At 40.8% G+C, this 13,429-nt stretch overlaps 1 protein-coding gene across 4 annotated transcripts in view; it reads left to right on the forward strand.

The window, feature by feature from the left end:
* cdh11 (cadherin 11, type 2, OB-cadherin (osteoblast)) overlaps window positions 1-13,429 on the forward strand; it is a 104,770-nt gene that overhangs the window by 23,703 nt on the left and 67,638 nt on the right. For 2 of the 4 annotated variants that reach the window (XM_053874305.1, XM_053874304.1), the window contains exon 2: window positions 7,204-7,324. The exons of the other annotated variants lie outside the window; for them this stretch is intronic. The gene's annotated coding sequence lies outside the window, so the exon portion shown is untranslated. The remainder of the gene's footprint in view (window positions 1-7,203; window positions 7,325-13,429) is intronic. 4 annotated transcript variants of the gene reach the window in all.

Here is a 13,429-nt window from a genome sequence, read left to right on the forward strand (position 1 = left end):
CTTGCAGCTCTACTTCATCCGTCCTCATGACCTTCTTCATTGCAACGTATGAGCAGTTGATCTTCTGTCTACTGGCTGAAGCCTCTTAAAGCCGTTGTTAATGCCTTGCCGTTTTCTTTGTTTGTTGCAAGAGCATTACCACCACATACAGGCCTGACTTGTGTATTTCACCATGTTCTGTGATTCGTGCGGACACCTGATAGGCTTTCATCATTCCTGAAAAAAAAACACTTTTTGTCCTTGGTTGTCTGGAGTGGTGAAGTAAGAGATATGAGGACGTGATAAGTCGATTGAAAGAGAACTTTACATTTAATTCAGCAGACATTGACAGGGTAGAGGCCAAGACAAGAAGAATCAGCGCTTCATGTTGTGGACTGCTGTGAAAGAGAGGAAGACTCACAGCAATAATCAAAAAGGAATGAGAGAAACCACTGGCTGTTTTGTGGACCAGCAGGTTTCAGGCTGGTGTGAACTCTGGAAGCCAAATTGGACATTTTTCGGACCTGGTTCATTTAAAATTAGGGAGGTAGATGCCTTCAAGACATCGGTGCAACTTTGAGATGCGGTTCCATGAGTCTAGCACTGCCCAATAGCAGCAGGTGTCGGGCATAAAACTCCCGGAGCTGGACTCTCAAAGTGTCACAAACACTGCACACATGGTCTGAATAGTGCAGTCTGTAGTGTCTCTTGTGTGTGCAAAGGTGGATGTTAGTGACTCGGCCACTTGATGTATTCGTATAGTTTCAGTTAGTTTGTTTTCAAGGTTAATTTTTTTCTCATCTACTTTGATGACTTTCATTACTAAATTATGATTATTCCCCCCCTTCAGTTGCTTATTTTTTTATACTTTTGAACCATTTTTAATGAATTCATTTTCCACATTTTCTGTTGATTTTTTTTCTTGTTAATATTTTCTCTTTGTTGTTTTTTTCTGCTTCAAATATTAAAAAAATACATCACACATGATTTTTAATGTTCTTTGGGTCTTCATACCTGGATAAAGTTATGATGTTTAATTGGCAAATTAATAGGCAAGTTGTTATCAAATCAATCTTTGAGTATTCCTTCTTTGTTAAGAATTTAAAGTTTGGCTTCTAGTTCTTCAACGGTGCCTGGCTTCGCTCGTCCTTGAACTCTTTGCAGCATGTGTGCTTTGTGTGCTGTTTATAGAAAAGCTTCTCCTGCTTTAAACAAGACAGTGCTTGCAGTGTGCAGGATGGGATTAGCAGTTTGGCAAACCTCTGAAGACTGGAGACTGGAATACTGAAGAACAAACAAATATGTGAGACATTATAGTGAAATTTACAATGACATAACTGTAACAATTATTTACATTAAGTGGTCAAGTCAGACCATCTGTTTTGTTTGGGAATTTCATCATGCAGTATTTTACATTTAACATAAAGACAATTGATAATATACTTGTATTCTACATGTTTTAGCATAAATTGTCTACTATGTATATACACAAAATCCATAAAAAGACTTTTTTCATCAGTTGGTGTGACTGGCCTGAAGAAAGAAACCTTCGGAACATGAATAGTCACCTTTACTGGTTGGTTCTTTGGGGAGAGTTCGGGAACAGCAGCGCTCACTGAGGTATGTCATTGCGTCTCAGAACAACAAGGGCCTCTGTGTGTCAACCTTGAAATAGGAGGGAGGGGAGTTGGCTTCAACCAGCCTGTGGGGTTAGGAGGAATGGGGGTGCTATCAACAAGGATCCGGTGCATTGGTTCATGGTAGGATGGGGAGAAAGAAGGGGTGGGTGTGTGTGGGGGGGTGCAGACTGGATCATTTTGCAGGAGGAGGACATCAACGCACAATGACTCTTGTGTCCTTCGCTCTCCCACTGAGTCAAGTGTTTATCGGTGGGTGATGGGTGGGAGTGCGCGATTCAGGGAAGTAATTAGGGTCATTACACATGCACAGGGTGTGTAATGATGCGCAACATTGCTGATCAATTCCAACTTCCTGCGACCAAAACACCATCATGTTACTCATTACTCTGATTCTACTTCATATTATTGAGAGCCAAGATGTCGGCCCAAAAGTGCATACAAGTGCATGGAAGTGGAACCTGTTGAGGTTTTATTGTCGACGGTATTGCATTCAGTTTATGAGGATCAGAGGTCAAATCAATAGCAAAACTGATTGAGATATTGGAATTGATGCGTGTTTTATTGACCATACGAAAAGCCTCAACCTTCTGTTTAAAGGAGCATGCATGGATTGAGAGTTTCATTTCAGTTATGTCTAAATTACCTTTGCCATTTTCAATATTGAATCACATTGACTTCCTCTGTGATCTTGTTTCTAATCGACATGCCTCAAAGCAAGTTTTAATTTTTATGTTTTGGTGGGCGGTGACTATCATGGATAGTGTTGTGGTCCTTCACAGTCAGCGATAGCATGAAGTGAAATGGTGGTGACCAACCAAATCCCCTGTGAGGCGTGAGTGTGTTTGGCCAGCGAGGTCACATCAGGCTAATGTGAATATAAACGCAGTGTCAGTGACTGCTTGAATAGGATCTGTGGGTGGAGAGGGGAGGGGGACATCTTGAGGGTGGAGGGGGTCTTTAACGGCTTAGTAGCATTTGGTGAGACCTTCATGTTCTGCTCCGTGCCTCCTCGATAGAGCAAAGCTAATCTGGAGCTGCTTCTTTAGGTCTCTTTGCCAAGGAACCCCAAAGGAAGCTAGTGTCACGCTCAAGGGCACTTTGGAGAAAGGCATAGTTGTTGGTGGGTGAATACTCAAGGGTAAGCGGTGCACCCCAGGGTTTCAAAAACACTGTGGAAAAAGAGTCAGTTAAAGATATGGCATCCATGCAGTTTTGTGTAGCAGGATTTTGGAGGTTGAAGAGTTGGTCAATGCCTTGAACATCGCCTATTGTTTGTGTTTATGGTGGTGCCTCATGGCCTCTAAGATCTGTGCTTAAAGTAAACATTTACAAAAGATTAGATAATTGTGTGAAAGATTAAAAAAACTAAGTGATAAACTCACAACGAAAGGAGTAGACAACTGAGGAGAATTGAAGCCCTCATGCTTGCTCACAGGCCACAACCTGGAAGTGGAATCAGTCACCACCCTGAAGTATCCACCAGAAATCATGCAAACCACCAGAACAGTGGATTATAGATTCAACCTTTCACTCTCCACCTCCTTGTGGGGCGACCCGACAAGCTCTCCCGGGTCAGCTCCTGGACAATGAGACAGCTGTATCCAGATCAGCTGGAGCGTGACCAGTCGCCCCCCAACATCTCGGGGGTGGTATTAAGCCAATTAGTAGCTGCCAATCAATGTGACATGTCACGGACAGCTGGATCAATATGAGGATGCAGATGAGGGCGGGAGAAGCGCCTGGAGGCAGGCTGATATGAATATTGAGGTTCCGATTAGCACACCGACTGTGCTCTGTATTTTGGGGGCAAAATAATGAAAGAAAGAAATATCTGCTTTGGTAGAATGAGAGGCTCGACATCATCCACAGACGCCTGTCTAAAAGTGTAGATTAGACTTAAATCTTTCAAAACTGCTCAGGATTGAACTTTTAGATGACACCCTGTTCCTATGTGCATGACATGCAACCATAGTTGTTGATTGTTGCTCAAAAATATCACCCATTTTTTACATGGGTTTAAAGCACATGTGCTAAGCATCAGCATGAGGTTCATTAAATTGGATTTCAATTCAAATTAAAATGGCTGCAGGGCACAAACGCTGCAAAATATAAGTATTTTTGGGGGGTTGGTCTTGCTCAAACGTTTGCGAATGTAGCAAGCCGTGCTGTCTTGGTTATGCTGCTAAAGGGCCTGTAAATGTGAAATGGTGCTGAGGAAAAAAAATAAATAAATTGAATGAAACGCTGCTAATCAGGAAGTAATCCCACAGACATGCAAGTACATAGAGCGGGGTTTCACTGTGTTGTAAGGACAAATGTTTGCGATGCATCACGCAATGTATAGGAGGAGCTTGAAATGATGACTGATACAATGATAATGATGACTGTACAATTTCCAGCTCAAAATGTAGACTGTTTTAATGACAATTTAAAAAAAATATCATCCACAAACTTTAAAAAACACCAGAATTTCCAGACCATATCGGGCGAGTAGGCAGTGCAGTGACAGGAGTAGTTATGTCACTGAAAAAGGGATCATAACTCCAAAGGCAGCCACATGGCGGCCTAGTGGATAGCATGCTCTCCCCGTTTGCGGTTTTCTCCAGGTTCTCCAGTTTACTCCCACGGTCCCAAAAACATGCTCTGTAGGTTAGTTGGATACTCTAAAGTTGCTTGTATGTGTGTGTGTGTGTGTGTGTGAATGATGTGTGTGCCCTGCGATGGACTGACAACCTGTCCAGGGTTATTCAAGCCTGCCGCCCAATAACTGCTGGGATAGTATGTGTATAACCAGGGGTTTGGACAAAATAATGGAAACACCTAAAAGCTAAAAAAGCGTTAAGGTGCTTCCATTATTTTGTCCAACCCCTGTATGTATATATTCCGAAGGCCTGGTAGCTCTCCTTGATCGCACCATGATTTCTATGAAAAATATAACTAAGCGTGATGAGAAAAATAATACACTGGTCCTTTTTAGTACCTAGTTGTTGTGATGAGTTCAGCAACCCATTGCGTAACATTTTGACGCTGTGCAGTTTTGCATCCTTGACAGCGAATTCAGCCTTACATACAGTGCATTTGTTGATCTAATCTCAAAGACGAGGCAGCATGGTGGTTTAAAAAAAAAGTTATCGTGAAGTGGTTTATCCTCAGAAAAATGCTGAAGGTCAGTTGAAGGACGATATCTGTCTCTAGATGATATTTAAAGAGAGAAATTGGTTAAGAGAAGAAAACCCGAAGATAAATAACTGTGGAATAATAAAGAGCCTGGCGCAGCCGGCAATCCCAGGAGATGTTCAAAAATGAAAAGGTGTGCAAATGATTCCCCCTTATTTCCTCCCGCCGAGCGCTCCTCATCATCTCTCGCTGTCCTCCAGCTTTTTGCATTTACATATTTGTGAGTGCGCTATGAATTTTTTAGAATTTGCTTATCGTTGTTGGGGACATCAGAAGATCTCATCTTCTCCTGACAGCCGAGGAAGAGGGAGAAAAATGTGCAGCCTGACAATCGATAAATCTCAGAGGAAGAGTGACAGCATGGGTGGGGGGATTTTACAAGCAGAAATGATGCAAGAGGAGAGGAAATGAGATGGAATTTAAATGCAGATGCACTATAAAGAAGCATTCAGGCAATTATTTGGATACAAAATAAGAAGGAAGTTAGACTGTTAAAAGGCTGAATAGTGGTAGGAAAAGCAGGAAATCGCTGGTGCAGCCGTCGTATGGAGAATAATTGAGAATGAATGAAGTTGCCAGGAAAATATCCTGACTCTGTCTTTTTTTTTGAATGGACTGTAGGCTGGCGGGAGCTAAATAAAAAGGAGAGAGGATGATGTGCAAACAGAAATAGCGAGCGAGTGAGTAGAAAAGAGGAGCAAGGGTGGCATCAAAGAGAAACAGAAAATGAGCATAATGCAAGAAACGAAAGGGTGATATAGATACGATGGGTATGATTCCGGGAAAATGCGGATGAAAGGAAGGAAATGAAGAAGGTTGTGAAGGGAACATCTGGCATGAAAAAGTTCTGAATGGGTGGATGTGAAAGGGGGGTGTTGGGTTGGGGTGTGTTGGTCTAAGAGCATTGAAGCACAAAGACTCGCCAAGCGGAGCTGCCACACTCACTTATGTGCGCCTGGGTGGAGTCAGAAACACAGATCGAAGGTTTGAAAACCTTGGAGAGATGAAACACTGAAGACTGGCCTCTGATTTGGAACACAACAACAATTTTTCAGACAAAAGCATGATGCGTTTCACGTTTCATGAAACAGTATTGTGACTTTCCGCGGCCGAAACATGGCTCTCTATTTAAATAGCTTTGAAACTTTGAAACAAATCATTACACCGGAAGAAATCACAACAAGAAGAAATTACTAATCGCAAAATGAATTAGTTGACACACATGAATCATCAGAAACGATACTGAAACAGGTTAACAATACACGTCACACTGTGATGAGGTTTCATGAAACAGAGTCCTGATTTTCCGAGGCCACCAGTAAATGTAAAATGTTTGGACTTAAACAAATAATTCAGTGAAACCTCACATCATTTCTAAACCAAGAGCTCCATCTAGTGGTCTCTAACAATTATCAACACTGCAGTACTGTTTCATGACACGTCATCTATGCGTCATTACTTCACACCATAATGGAATGACAACTCGGAATAACATGGTAGTCTCCAAAACATCTTAAAGTAATAAATAAAATAACAAAACTTTAAACACTTTAAAGCCGAGTCTAGTGCGACAAACGAGTTGTAGCCACTGCAGTACTTTCCCTGCTTATTCTATAATTCATCCCCGTTTGATTTATTACAACCTCAAAATAAAGTATCCACAACTATTTTAAAATATTCATTACTCGTCTCTTTAATGTGTTTTATTCTATGCTATCACAGAGTCGGTTATTTTTTCGCCCCCATTTTATAGCATTTTTAAATATTCCAAAAGCAGTCTTCAGGACATCTTGAATAATTCATTATGTTTTTGCCGACAACACATTGTTTTCACTTTTTAAATCCAGTATTTTTGTATTTTAGAAGCTTTTAGCATGTTAAAGACACACATCAGAAATGAATCGTTGACTGGTGGATAGATTTTTCCTTCTTTTTTATTTCTCAACGCCATTGTTTTGTGTTTTTCCTTTTATCTTTTGGGGATTTTTACGTGCCTATTTGCGATCTTAACAAGCGCGTTTTCCGCCCGTTTTAACCCTTTTGGTGGCGCTGAATTATTCATTGGGTTCGCTCGCACTAGTTCTGCTAATGGCTCCGCTACAAAGCCATACATTTGTAAATGAGCTTAATCCTCCACCTTCATTGATGCGACTGGTCTCCGTGTCTCTGTGTGTGTTGGTCCTTAGACAGGTCAGCGTAAGACAAAAGGGCGTTTTGTCTGATGAGAAACTTGCAACGGTGTGTGTTGTAGCTGTCGAGTGCATCCAGGATTTGTATCTGCAAAGCCACAATGAACCTTTCATACTGAGAATTATTGGTTGGTGTGTATGAGAGCACGACTTAATGCGTGTATGTGGATGTGAAGGCCTCTTTTTTTTTGTGTGACCCAATCTCTTTATTTGTCCAGAACAATACAAGATGGATGCCTGCAGGCAGAGACACTAACGGACAGATGAAAGACACAGAAGACAGCGTGAAGATAAGCAGACTGACCGACTCAAACGGACAAACAGAGCTGTATAATTCAGGTCACTGGCCCCGACACACACACTCACACATCTGTAATCGGCGGCTTCTGGCTCCACTATCACAGGTAGCAGGGATCGCAAACAGGACAGTTATCTCACCGCTCATGTCTCAATTAGAGTTCTGAGAGGGCGCTAACACAAGCAGCACTGGCTGTTGTGAGAAGCTGGGAGTCCCCTGAGATTTGAACAACACGAATATGTGTTGCAGGTGGAGAGCAAAGTGACCTACATGACAAGCGTCAGGTGACCCAAGATATTTTCAGCTTGTCAAACACGTAATGATTTGTATTTTGGTTGTGCATATTTGAATTTCAAATATGTAATCCACACATGAAGAAATTTTAGTTTTGAACATGTGAACATTTCGATGAAGGAAAATCGAAACCACAAACCAACTCAGTTAGAAATTGTCAATCCAAATGTTGTTGTAGATGGTTTGGGCTAAATATTAATGTAAGTCAATTTTGTGTTAAGAGCGAAAGCATATCTTAACTGAAACAGAATCATAGTGTGAAAAAGCCATTTTAAAAGTATTATTCTTTTTGTTTTAATTGATTATTTTTTAAATGTTTTTTCTAATCAATAATTTCAATTGATCATAATATTGCTTATATGAGTTCCGTGTACCTTACAAGGGGATGTGCGTGCAAGACTACCTTGCATGGTTGACTTGGTCATGTGGTTACACACTGCTAATAAAACAGCATCCGTGAGTAAGAGGCGCTCTGGTGAATGTTCAGAGCCCACAGCAATGATTGTGACAGAAATGAATGGCAGGAAAGGAGCGAGGACTGAGAGAAACCTCAGAGAGAAGTAAGACTTGTACTGTGTTGTGCTTCTTTGAGTGAGTGTGTTTCCAGTTGTAAACAGCTCGAGTGAGACAAATCTTCTCTGACAGCGATCACACAGACTCAAATCTACCTGCTCTGATGCCGTGCCATTTGGGCAGATTTCTCCATTTCCTCTGTGCTAGTCTTTTTTTCCGATACAGAAACAAACTGTACAAATTAACACTAACAATGCAGCAGCGACTCGCATCTTAGCCTCAATTTACAAGACAGGAAGTCCAAGTGAATCCTACAAATCCAAGTGAATCCCTGCCACGTTTTCTGATAAAATGTGTTTTCCACTGTGAATACTGCTACAGCTTTTTTGTATCATTTCAAGAAGTCTAAATATGTACTTTCAAATAACACAAATAACCGTGTAGATTTGGGGGAGAAGTGGCAGCTTGTCTTGAGGTCCTCTGTTTAAATGAATAAATAAATAAAGCTTGTAAACAAGCTTGGAAAATGTTTCCAGAGGGCCAAGTTTCCCCAAAATTTTACATAGATTATACTTAATTAAACATCAAAACTTTATTTGAAAATGTTGCCTTTGAAATACAGTCTTACATCAAGAGCATTGAGAGTGTCAAACAACAAAAATATGTTCAAACTGAAGAGGAGAGGAGCATGTGAGCTTTTATATATATATATATATATATATATATATATATATATATATATAGTGCCCTCACGTGAGCTCATACCATTAGAGAGCCACTGTTTCACACTTCGTCAGACTATCACTTCTAAGCAGACGCATATAAATAGATACTTTTTAAATTGTTTATTTTTAGTCAATAATTGTGATGTTTTGAACACCAGCAGGTCATGATATAGCTTATATGACTTATGTAATACATCATCTACTAATCTAACATGGTCGAATTGGTCATGTGGTTACACACTGCTACTAAAACGGCACCTATTAAATTATTCAAAATTGTGACATTAAATCCAAACCAAACTTCATGAAACGAAACGTGCTCCTGCACAGATTGTTAATCAACAGTACAGTGTTTGATCTAAAGATGGGAAAGGATTCAACATATTTTAGGATCCAGTGAAGCCTGGATTGTTACTGCTCCTGTGAGATCCTGGTGTCTTCACAGTAAAGTCTGGGTGGTCTGAAAAGAGGGTTACATTGTAAACAGCTGTGAGTTAAACAGTCCTGACGTCGGGGTCAACTGGAAGAAGTCAGGAGTTGCTGGGGTTGGAAGTTAGAGGCCCTGAAATGTCAGTCATTTACATGACACTACGTTTACCACAGTAGGAGGGTTGTGGATGCACACATGCAGTCAATGGCTGAAAAACGGCCGAAGTGTGATGTAAATGTTTGGTCTTTTTAATGTTGGCTGTTTGTTCCCGTAGCAGTGTTCCTTTCGAAACCCAGACAGTGTTGTTCAGGAGACACAAACATATGGATAAAAAACGTGTGACAAAATCTGTCATTCATGAGTGTGACGTTCTGATGCAAACGCAATATTATTGTGGAAACTGAAGTCGCAAGTTCGAGCGCAATAAGGTCAACGCATCATGACTTTTTTAGTTTTTCAGTTTACAGAACACACTCCATCACTTTCCCTGACAGTTTTAAGGGTTCAGTTTTGCTCATTTTCAAGTCGGTTCTCCTTCAGGAACATGAATCAACAGTTCTCCTGTAAGCTCATGTTTTATTCACCGTGTGCCATTTGCTTCAACAGCGTGAGACTGCGAATGAGGGTGTGTACCAGGCTTTGAATCTGAAACCTAGTAGTAGTTTTCAGTCGGCAACATCGGTTGGTCGGGTCACACCTCTGGAGATGGAAGAATGGCCCTCACCTCATGGTTTTCTTCTTTTGCTGCTTTCATTCCAGCCTCTCTTTGGATTTAAAATACTACAGCGTAAAATGAGAACTCACTACTTGTTATTAGATGTTTCACATAGAGACTTTGTTTCTACAATATTTCCAAATGTTCTTTCTGAGTTCGAAAATAGTTTTGATGAGCGTGTCTCTGTGGGGACGAGCAGCGAGATGTGAAAGAGATTCTAAAAAGTCTTGCGTATGGATGTCATCATTCACGCTCTCAGGTAATGATACTTCTCCCTTCATCTTTGGGTGCGTGTCTGAGTGTCAGCGTATGTCAGAAAAGTACGATGGAAGCAGACAAAGTTGCCTTGTTCTACATGTAGAAAACATTTCAAAAAGTGTCTCCACAAAGGGATGAGAGAGAAGTGAGTCTGCCAGACTGTGTTTGTGGGAGTTTGTCTGGCACAGATCGGGTTTGCATATTCAAGTCTCATTGTATAGGGAAAGCCTGTCATTACGCCGTCCTTGGTTTCTCTGCAACTCTTGAAGCTCTGTCTTCCCAAACGTCACATAGCCCACGCAGCAGATCAACCCAAGGCAAACCCTCTAGTCCTCTTACTTATCCTCACGGGGTACGGTAAACAACTGACAGTGCTTAGTCTCACCCGTTCTTGCATGGATCGCCCTACTCTTTCACATCAATATCTCCCTAAGATGACACATGCATTTATATCACATCTTCATTAACAGACACTAATGCAAGCAAGTATGCTGGATTGTCACTCAGATCATCGGGTTTTACCTTTGACTAGGAACGTGTGTCAAACTCGTTGGCAGCACTTGACAAAGTGGCTTGACACATATTTAATCGTACAGTCTTATCATGCAGTTGTGCCTCCATCTTTACATTTCAGATCCCACCAATAGTGACAGGCTCACAAAGCATTGTGCAACAATTTTGACCAAACCTTTCATCATTTTGAAACCCGGAGCATCACCTGCTGAGTGCTGAAATGACACACAGAAGGCACTGCTTCATGAAGCCTCGCCATCCCCAAATCAAGGAAAACCACCTTGTTTATGGAGTTGTTCATTTAAGAACCATTTATCATGAACGGTATAAACAGACTTCAGGCGCATTTCCAACGCTATGTCAACTCTTTTTAGTTTACTGCATCAGTTGTCTGGGATACTCACATTCAGTCTCTCATTGCCAGGTCTAGGAAACATGCAGGGAGGGTTCTGAAAACTGACAGATGTAGCCAGACGAGTGTGGTGAAAGCAAGACTCAATGGATTTGTACAAGTTCTGAAGAGACAGTAGGTTCTTCATACTCTGTGGATTCTAGTATTCCCCCTTTTATTATTTATTTATTTTAATGTTCAATTTCATTTTTGGGGTCACAAAATTCTATTTAAATGACCAAAAATAATTAAAAACAAGACAAACACACGATCAAGGAAAATTTGCCGGTGTGTATAATAGACAATAAATAATTTAAAAAAAAATCAGTGATATATATTGGGGGTTCACAACACAGCAAAACCTGGTGAGAGCTTTACTATTTTATTTTTTTATTTTTCATAGTTTTTTTAGGGTGTATTATAGAGTTGTAGTTCATTTATTTTAGAGTGCACTACAATTTAAACTGCCAAAAAAAATTAGTGAAGATATTATAACTCATTTGTCTACATGAAATATAATAAAAATAGGATAATGTTTTACTATGAGAGGTTAAATGTTATGTTCAATAATTGCCTTGAAATATGGAAAACATTTCATGCATAACTAGTAGACAATCATGATAATATTTACTCTACTACACATTGACACTTTATTTGCTCCACCGAGAGAAAAGCTAAATGAGGTTATAGGAGATGACTGAATCAGGAAGAAACATGAGCCAAAGAGCACTACAAACAAACTTCCCAGTCATGTAACCCTCCGAACGCATGATAGCCTTGAATGAGTCAAGCGAAATTAATGAATAATCTCAATGCATCTCAGTCAAAGAGCACTGCAATGACTTGTAACGGATCCAAATGAGCTAAAGCATTGGGAACCAATCAAGCCAGGGAGCGGACTCCACGCTGTAATCCTGAGAATGTGCTTTTAACCTCCCTTAAATTGCTCTGACCTCTGGTCAGCGTGTCTAATCATGGGCCGACACTCTCACTCCATCGATCTGCTGGAATGGCCCATGTTAGTAAACATGGCAGTAGATCCTCATGGGCGGTCAGGGATTTCATCAGGCTATTGCTAACACAGTTCAAGCATGAGCCTGGTCTCGCTGAGGCTATTGTCTTTACAAATGTTGCCAGCTAACGTCACGGCAGGGAAACAAAAACACTAAAGAGCCTTTGAGATTCGCTCTAGTGACACAGATGCCTGGAAATGAATGAAAGGAAGAAAGAAAAGCTGCTGACTCCCCTTCTGTGGGGTTGAGCTCGCAGTGCGGTCTCAAGTTGTGTTGTTTGTAGCACGTTTGAACGTGAGAGGAATATTCTGGTCTCAGGAGAGCTCGGACTTTGAGACGTGGACTGAAGGAGTAACTGGCGTCCTGGTGAGGATGGTTGTTGTTAAAGGAGTTAAACTGGGATTTGAGAAATCTTACGTCTTACTTTCAAATCTTACATCTTACTTTGACAAATCAGACTTTTCTTCTTAGAATTTTCTGTAACTGTGTGCTTGTTTAGCTTTTCCATTCTTTAAAATATAGTTTTTTTGTGTTTCTGAATGTTTCTACGCTGGAACTGGTTCATTCTTCTGCCTGTACATTTACTTTTTATTGTCTGCTAAATTTGCATTGTCTCTTACTCCTTTTTGTTTGTGGCCTGCTTCAGGAAGCTTCATAAAGCTTTGTTTCCAAAGGTCAGTTTTTAAAAATGTGAGGCTTTGTTAAAATAGTTGCTCAAAGATAATACAACAGAGAATACCATATGGTGCGCTCTGAAAATTAGGCTTCATGAAGCACATCACCACTAATTAGTGAGGGGCTGATGAAGCATCATGATACAGTGTCCTCAGTCTTTTACTTCATCTCATTGTTCAGGCAAAGGTGCCACCTACAGAGATCTGAAGTACTAAGTAGAACATTTTCGTAAACAGTGTGCACATTGTCAGAGGAAATGCAATATTTAACTACAAACAACAAGTGTGCCAAGAGTGCCACCTACTAAGCTCCGAAAAGTAGTGCACTGTTTCATGAAGCTTCAGCAGACTCACACTACAACTACTAATATTACCCATGAGTGATGAGCACATGTTTTCCACCTTTTGAATATGGGCTGTTCTATAATCCCCCATAATCCTCACACGTGTTTTAGGTAATGGAAATGGAGTGTTGACCCAAGCCTCCCGCTAACCCGGCTAACCAGGACAATCCTTTTGCAATGCAGGTTTCAAGATGACCTTAAAGACGCTGTGTTGCCGAGATCATTCCGACTCCATGAGAAAACGTTAAGAGGCAGCGATGAGACCCACATTCGCTG

Source organism: Synchiropus splendidus, chromosome 9, assembly GCF_027744825.2.
Source record: "Synchiropus splendidus isolate RoL2022-P1 chromosome 9, RoL_Sspl_1.0, whole genome shotgun sequence".
In the NCBI taxonomy this organism is placed as follows: Eukaryota; Metazoa; Chordata; class Actinopteri; order Syngnathiformes; family Callionymidae; genus Synchiropus; species Synchiropus splendidus.